Source organism: Berghia stephanieae, unplaced genomic scaffold, assembly GCF_034508935.2.
Source record: "Berghia stephanieae isolate SIO BIC M18660-M18661 unplaced genomic scaffold, UCSD_Bste_1.3 scaffold4460, whole genome shotgun sequence".
Classification (NCBI taxonomy): domain Eukaryota; kingdom Metazoa; phylum Mollusca; class Gastropoda; order Nudibranchia; family Aeolidiidae; genus Berghia; species Berghia stephanieae.
The window spans coordinates 1-6,710 of NW_027625801.1; the positions used below are offsets into that span (position 1 = coordinate 1).

The following is a 6,710-nucleotide window of genomic DNA, read 5'->3' on the forward strand; positions in this document are numbered from 1 at the left end:
GGGGGGGGAAAGACACTAAAGGGTCATTTTTTTAAATTTTATGAAATTTCATAAACTTCTTTTTCACATTTTTAAAGATATGTTTGGGGGAAGGATGATTGCATATAAATTTTTTTTTTGAAAAAAAATTGCCCCTTGCCAATTTGGAAAAAAGACCCCCCCATATTGGAAAAAAAAAACAACCAAAACTTTTTTAAAAAATCAAAAGGGTTTTTTTTTTTTATCAAACCCCCGGGCCCTAATTTTTGGCCCTGGGGGAGAAAAAAAGGGAAAAAAAAAGAGGGGTTAGAAACCCCCGATTTTTTTAAATTTTTAAAATTTGGGAAAATTTAAAAATTAAGTTCAAAGTTATTACTTGTTTTTCCCTTAAAAAAATTAAAATAATTTTAAATTACCAAAATTTTTATTTTTTTTAATCCGGCCTAGAGGACCTGCGTATTTGTATGATACTTATTGTAGAAAGTCTGAAGAAGATTGGTAAAACTGAGGGAGGAGATAGGTTTTTAGTGACGAAAATTGCAGTTTTGAGAAAAACGCATTTAAAAGTCAAAGTAAACGAGTTTAGGGGAAAAACTCTCCTCTCGCTCTCTGATTGGATTGTGACCACATGACATAATTAAGAACATAAGTGATTGGTTGTTGAAGATAGAGGAAGTTTTACTTTTCATTGATGTGTTTTTGCCTTTACTTAGTTATAAAGACTATTTGATATTCTTTCATGAAATCAGTCCACTGAAACTAAAAATGGGCAGGATTTAACCATACTATGGGTCACAAAATACGTTATTTTGAGTAGAAAAAAACTGAAGATGATGTTCTCATGCAATTTTTTATGCAGACAAATGGTCACATGACAACATCCCACCAAAATTTAATTTTACCAAACTGGGTCAAAATTCATCATTTTTATTGTCGCTCCCCCACCTTAAAGGCTCAGGTGGTCTTTTACCGTTATCATTATCACTTTGAGTGGGGCCAATGTCATCCAGACATCTATCGATAATCTTATTTGATTTATCATTACAGTTAATATCGTCATCACTTGAACTGTCATCGGTCATGGGACAGATTTGGCTTTTTTTTTTTTTTTTTTTTTTTTGTAATAAACCAGATGATTCATATAGCGTGATATTTACTAAGCGTGCTCAAAGCGCTCTGCAAGGAGTCCCTAGCCAACAGTAACACTTAACGTGTAGGACGAAACATGGCGCCTGTTAGGTGATATTACATTTTCTTTTCAACAGAGACAACGTTTGTTAACGGCCAATACTCATTTTGCACCTGAGCACGGTGAGAGAATGTGAGTTAAGAGCTTTTTGGCAAGGACTCAACTATGTGCCGTTCAGAGTAGGTCCGAACCCTGGACCTTCCGATCTGAAGACGAGTGTCATACCATTAGACTACCTAGCAGCACATAGACTTAGCTTTCAAAGATGAAAAGAATGTGCGTCCCTCTTTTGTAGTATGGCACTTGCCTTCTGATATTTAGGTCCCTGGTTCAAGTCTGACTGGAGGTGAGCGAAAAGGCTCATTACTAATATTCTCTCACCATACTCTCGCTTAAAATGACTACTGGACTATAATGTCATGAAAGGATATCAGTGCGCTGTTGATAAAGAGGTCTATCGTATCTTTGTTTTAGTCTACGACCAACAACACAACTAGGTCACGTCTGGTACAGATTGCTTTTCAGAACAGTGAACCCCATAGACCCACAACGTTTATCCCAATTGGATTCAGTAGTCTGATGTCACGCAGCCCGGCAACGGCGGCCATCTGGTTCTAAACAAAGAAAATCATTACTTTTTATTCTCCATGCTGGCTAGAACTTTTCATTCCTTTCATATGCCTTTTAATCAGAATGTGTAAAAGTCAAAACATGATCAAGTTTATAGTATTTTTTTTTCTCTGGATACGTTTTTATGCTCGCCGGAGAAATATTTCATACTGGCGTCCGCCATTGTTCCGATAGTTTAGAGCCAGTGTTACTAAGTTACCATGCATCATTAGGAAGGAAGTGACGTTACGACTATTTTTAATCCTATTACTCTGACTCTAAAAAGGGAGTTGAAACTATCAGTTTCACTTTGAATATAGGACGCTTGTCCGTCACAACGTAGTTTTTTTCCGCCGTTTCAAACAGACTTATCTACCTAACCACTGTGTTGGACAAGGGTATGAAAACATTTTGTTGATACGGGCATTATGTTTGTGAGTCGTGTTGTCTACGAACTGACTTTGAGGACCCTTCGTCCCTTATCGGCCATTATCATTACCCACAATAGCTTGAATTACAGCCTTTGGAACAATGAAAAAGTGACAGTCACACTCATTTTATTCATTAATTGCGTTGATCGTTGTAAAAAGAGGTTGTGGGTTACCCAACGTTACTCTTACCAGTAAGACAACAATATAAGAACATTTTCCATCAAAATATAACTTATTATAATAATATAGACAGGGCGATAGCATTGCTTCGAACAAGCTACCTGCTAATTCACCTTGCCTTATTCTCCTGACCCCGTAGTGGTCGTAGAGGAAACACGAGAGAAGCTTCACCAGCCAGTCTTCGCCACATGCCCTTACAGAGAGAACGTCATACTGGTTTTGCGCATGCGTCTCTCGTCCTCGCTTCCGGTGAAGTGTCTCATGCAGCTTTCAAGATAGCCCATCACCATTTTAAATTCTCCAGTTTACGACAAATTGTGCAACAGACGAATACAACACGCTATTTCAACTAACAATATTATACATTTCTAAACTATCTTCATCATTATATATATTCGCAATAGTGTTTTTTAATATTATATTAAATTCTATTTTCGAGACTTGTTGTCTACGACCATACTACGTTGAAAAAATACCGTTTCTCGTCCGACCACCGAAGTCATGCAATGCCAGGCGTGGTTAGTACTTAAATGGGTGATCGCTTGGGAACCCCACGTGTTGTTGACAACTTTTTTTTTAAATTTATCTATTTTACAATGTTATTACATTTTTAAAATTTTTATTTGTTTCCTTTTTTAATTGTTATTTAAATTTTGTTTGGAGTGTGAATGGGCAAGGTGCTAGAGCGGCGGTCGAATTTTTGAGAAGGAAATACAAAAAATACCGAACGGTCCTAATACTACTACTACTAATACTACTACTACTACTACTACTACTACTACTACTAACTAACTACTAAATAATAATAATAATAATAATAATAATAATAAATTAATAATAATATAATAATAATAATAATAATAATATATACTTAATTCACCCCCCCCCCCCCAATGTAAATTCGTTTACAGACGTGGCATCATAAAAATGTATACAACAAAGTTGAGAATCTATGGCGACAATGTAAACATTATACATATGCAAATTCACAAAGTAAAAATTACAACCAAGATCCAATAGCAACACTTTATTTATTAATTGATAAATTGAGATAGGCCATACCTCTGGCCTTTAGTCCGAACTTGTGTGTGTGTATATTTAAAAGATAGTATTTAATTTAAATCACAGTTGCGCGTTAAAAATTCGAACACCATGTTTGCAAAAATGAAAAAAAAAGGTGACGTGTCGTCTTGTTTTTATAGATGTAAGACACTACTACCAATACTACTACTACTACTACTACTACTACTACTAACTACATACTACTACTACTACCTACTACTACTATACACTACTACTACTTCTAATACTACTCTTACTATTACTACTACTACTACTACTACTACTACTACTACTACTACTACTACTACTACTATAACTACTACTACTACTACTACTAGTATACTCTGCTACTCTACTATCTACTAACTACTACTACTACTACTACTACTATACTACTACTTCTACTACTACTACTATTACTACTACTACTACTACTACTACTCTACTACTACTACTACTATTACTACTACTACTACTACTACTACTACTACTACTACTACTACTACTACTCTTGCTACTCTACTACTACTACTACTACTACTACTACTACCTACTACTACTACTACTACTACTACTACTACTACTACTACTACTACTTCTACTACTACTACTATTACTACTACTACTACTACTACTACTACTACTACTACTATTACTACTACTACTACTACTACTACTACTCTGCTACTCTACTACTACTACTACTACTACTACTACTACTACTACTACTACTACTACTACTACTATTACTACTACTACTACTACTGCTACTACTACTACTACTACTACTAATAATAATAATAATAATAATAATAATAATAATAATAATAATAATAATAATAATAATAGTAACAATAAAAATAATAATAATAATAATATAATAATAATAATAATAATAATAATAATAATAATAATAAAATAATATACTTTATTCATTTTAAAAAATGGAAATTCGTTTACTGACGTGGCATGCATTAAAAAGTATAAACACAAAGTTGGCGACAATGTATACATATATATATATATATATATATATATATTATATATATATATATATATATATATATATGCAAATGTACAAACATGTAAAAATATACAACCAAGAACCTATAGCAACACCTTATATTATATTAATTTAATAAATTACTACTACTACTACTACTACTACTACTACTACTACTACTACTACTACTACTACTACTACTACTAATACGACTACTACTATTATTATTATTATTATTATTTATTATTATTATTATCATTATTATCATTATTATTATTATTATATACTACTACTACTACTACTACTACTACTACTACTACTACTACTACTACTACTACCACTACTACAACAACTACTATACTAACAAAAAAAAATGTTAATAACAATTTCAAAACACAAACAATTAAATGGTTAAAATGTAATAACATTGTAAAATAGATAAATAAAAAAATAAAAAAAACTTTTTTTAAAAATGTCTACAACACGTGGGGTTCCCAAGCGGTCACCGATTTTAAGTACTAACCACGCCTGACGTTGCTTGACTTCGGTGACGGACGAGAAACGGTAATTTCAACGCAGTATGGTCGTAGACAACAAGTCTCGAAAATAGAATTTAATATAATATTAAAACACTATTGCTAATTTATATAATGATGAAGATAGTTTAGAAATGTATAATATTGTTAGTTGAAAATAGCGTGCTGTATTCGTCTGTTGCCCAATTTGTCGTGACTGGAGAATTTAAAATGGCGATGGGCTATCTTGAAAGTGGAATGAGACACTTCACCGGAAGCGAGGACGAGAGACGCATGCGCAAAACCAGGATGACGTTCTCTTCTGTAAGGCGTGTGTCTTCGCCAACCATCCTCACCTCCACTTTCCGTATCAGGGTTGGCCTGTCTAAACGTGTCTATCCAGCACATTGGTTGTCTCCCTTGTTTTTCCTGCCGCCCTCTAAGGCTCCTTGCAGAACTATTTTTGGGATGCTAGTATGGCGGGTGATGGAGACTATTTGGACAAATCTTAAGGAGAGACAGAAAATATTCCAGCTAATAAGGCAATGGCGTTATTTTACACCACGGGAAAACAAAACCACAAAGCAACCCACAAAAGCTTTCTTTTTCTTCTAGGTTCCATGCCCTGGCCCAGGCTTCGGTACTAAATAAATTATCTCTCTCCTTTTCCTCCTGTCTCTTCTTTTTAAAAAAAAACAGCTTTTGGTTTGTTGGGTTTGGTGAACCTTCATTGGTCTCTGATTTTTTTTTCTTTGCCCCCCCCCCCCCCGGGCGCGTTTTCCAGGTATTTTTCCAGCATATCAAGCATATAACAGTTTTAAAACATTTTGATAAATAAAGCCTAAAGGGGCCCCTTAGATGACACAAAAGAACTGAGATGGAAAAGGATTTAGAACCTGAGGACCCATCTCGCAGACCGTCATCGGGGGAAAGAACTCATCAAAAAAAATTAGAGAAGCTGAAAAAAAAGCCCCTCCAAAAGTTAGGAGGTGATCGCAGTGGTCAGTGGTATAAACTTCCCCCTTTTTGGTCGGAAGGTCCCGGGTTCGAGCCTCGCGCTTGGGCCAATTGAGTCTTGGCAAAGACTCTTTACAAACATTCTCTCCCCCCCTAATCAGGTGTAAAATGATACTGGCGTTTACAGCTTGTCTTTGTCCGAAAAAAAAGTAAAATCGCCTAAGGGGGTCATTCCCGCCGCATGTTAAATGTTTCTGTTGGGCCCTTTTAAAGCGCTTTGAGCACATTTAGGGATATCGCGCTATCGAAAGCCCCTTTTTTTTTTTAAGCCAAACGGGAATAATTCAAGAAAAAAAGTATGGGGGTAACATGGCCAAAAACCATGACAAAATTTCCTTTTTATGACAATCGCAATCAAAGGTTTTTGGGGGGGGGGGGGGTTTAAATTTTGAGCAGTACATACTATTTTGGTCTTCGGTCTTTTCCCGTAAATTTCAAAGTCACCCCATGCATTTATTTTCGAATAACATTTTTTTATCATTGAAAATTATTCTTTTTTTTTTTTTAAAAAAGGTAAAAGCACTTTATTAATCTCCTCTTTACGAATTTAAAAAATGAATCGATCTTGGGTTTTAAACTTCACAGACGCTTTATTCTCAGCAGTTTGTTAATTTTTTCATGTATAACAAGAATGAAAATATAATGCTGTTAAATTAAATATTGTAAAAATAATCAATAATGAGAAATGAGATAATGATGTGAAATGGTGATTGTGAGGAGGAAGA

The 6,710-nt window shown here is 34.5% G+C and overlaps 2 pseudogenes; one reads left to right on the plus strand and one right to left on the minus strand.

Annotated features, from left to right (window-relative positions):
- Positions 1–2,834: 2,834 nt before the first annotated feature.
- LOC144961858 (5S ribosomal RNA) lies at positions 2,835–2,955 on the plus strand (annotated as a pseudogene).
- A 1,971-nt stretch (positions 2,956–4,926) lies between these two features.
- Positions 4,927–5,045, minus strand: LOC144961859 (5S ribosomal RNA; annotated as a pseudogene).
- Between the last annotated feature and the right edge of the window lie 1,665 nt (positions 5,046–6,710).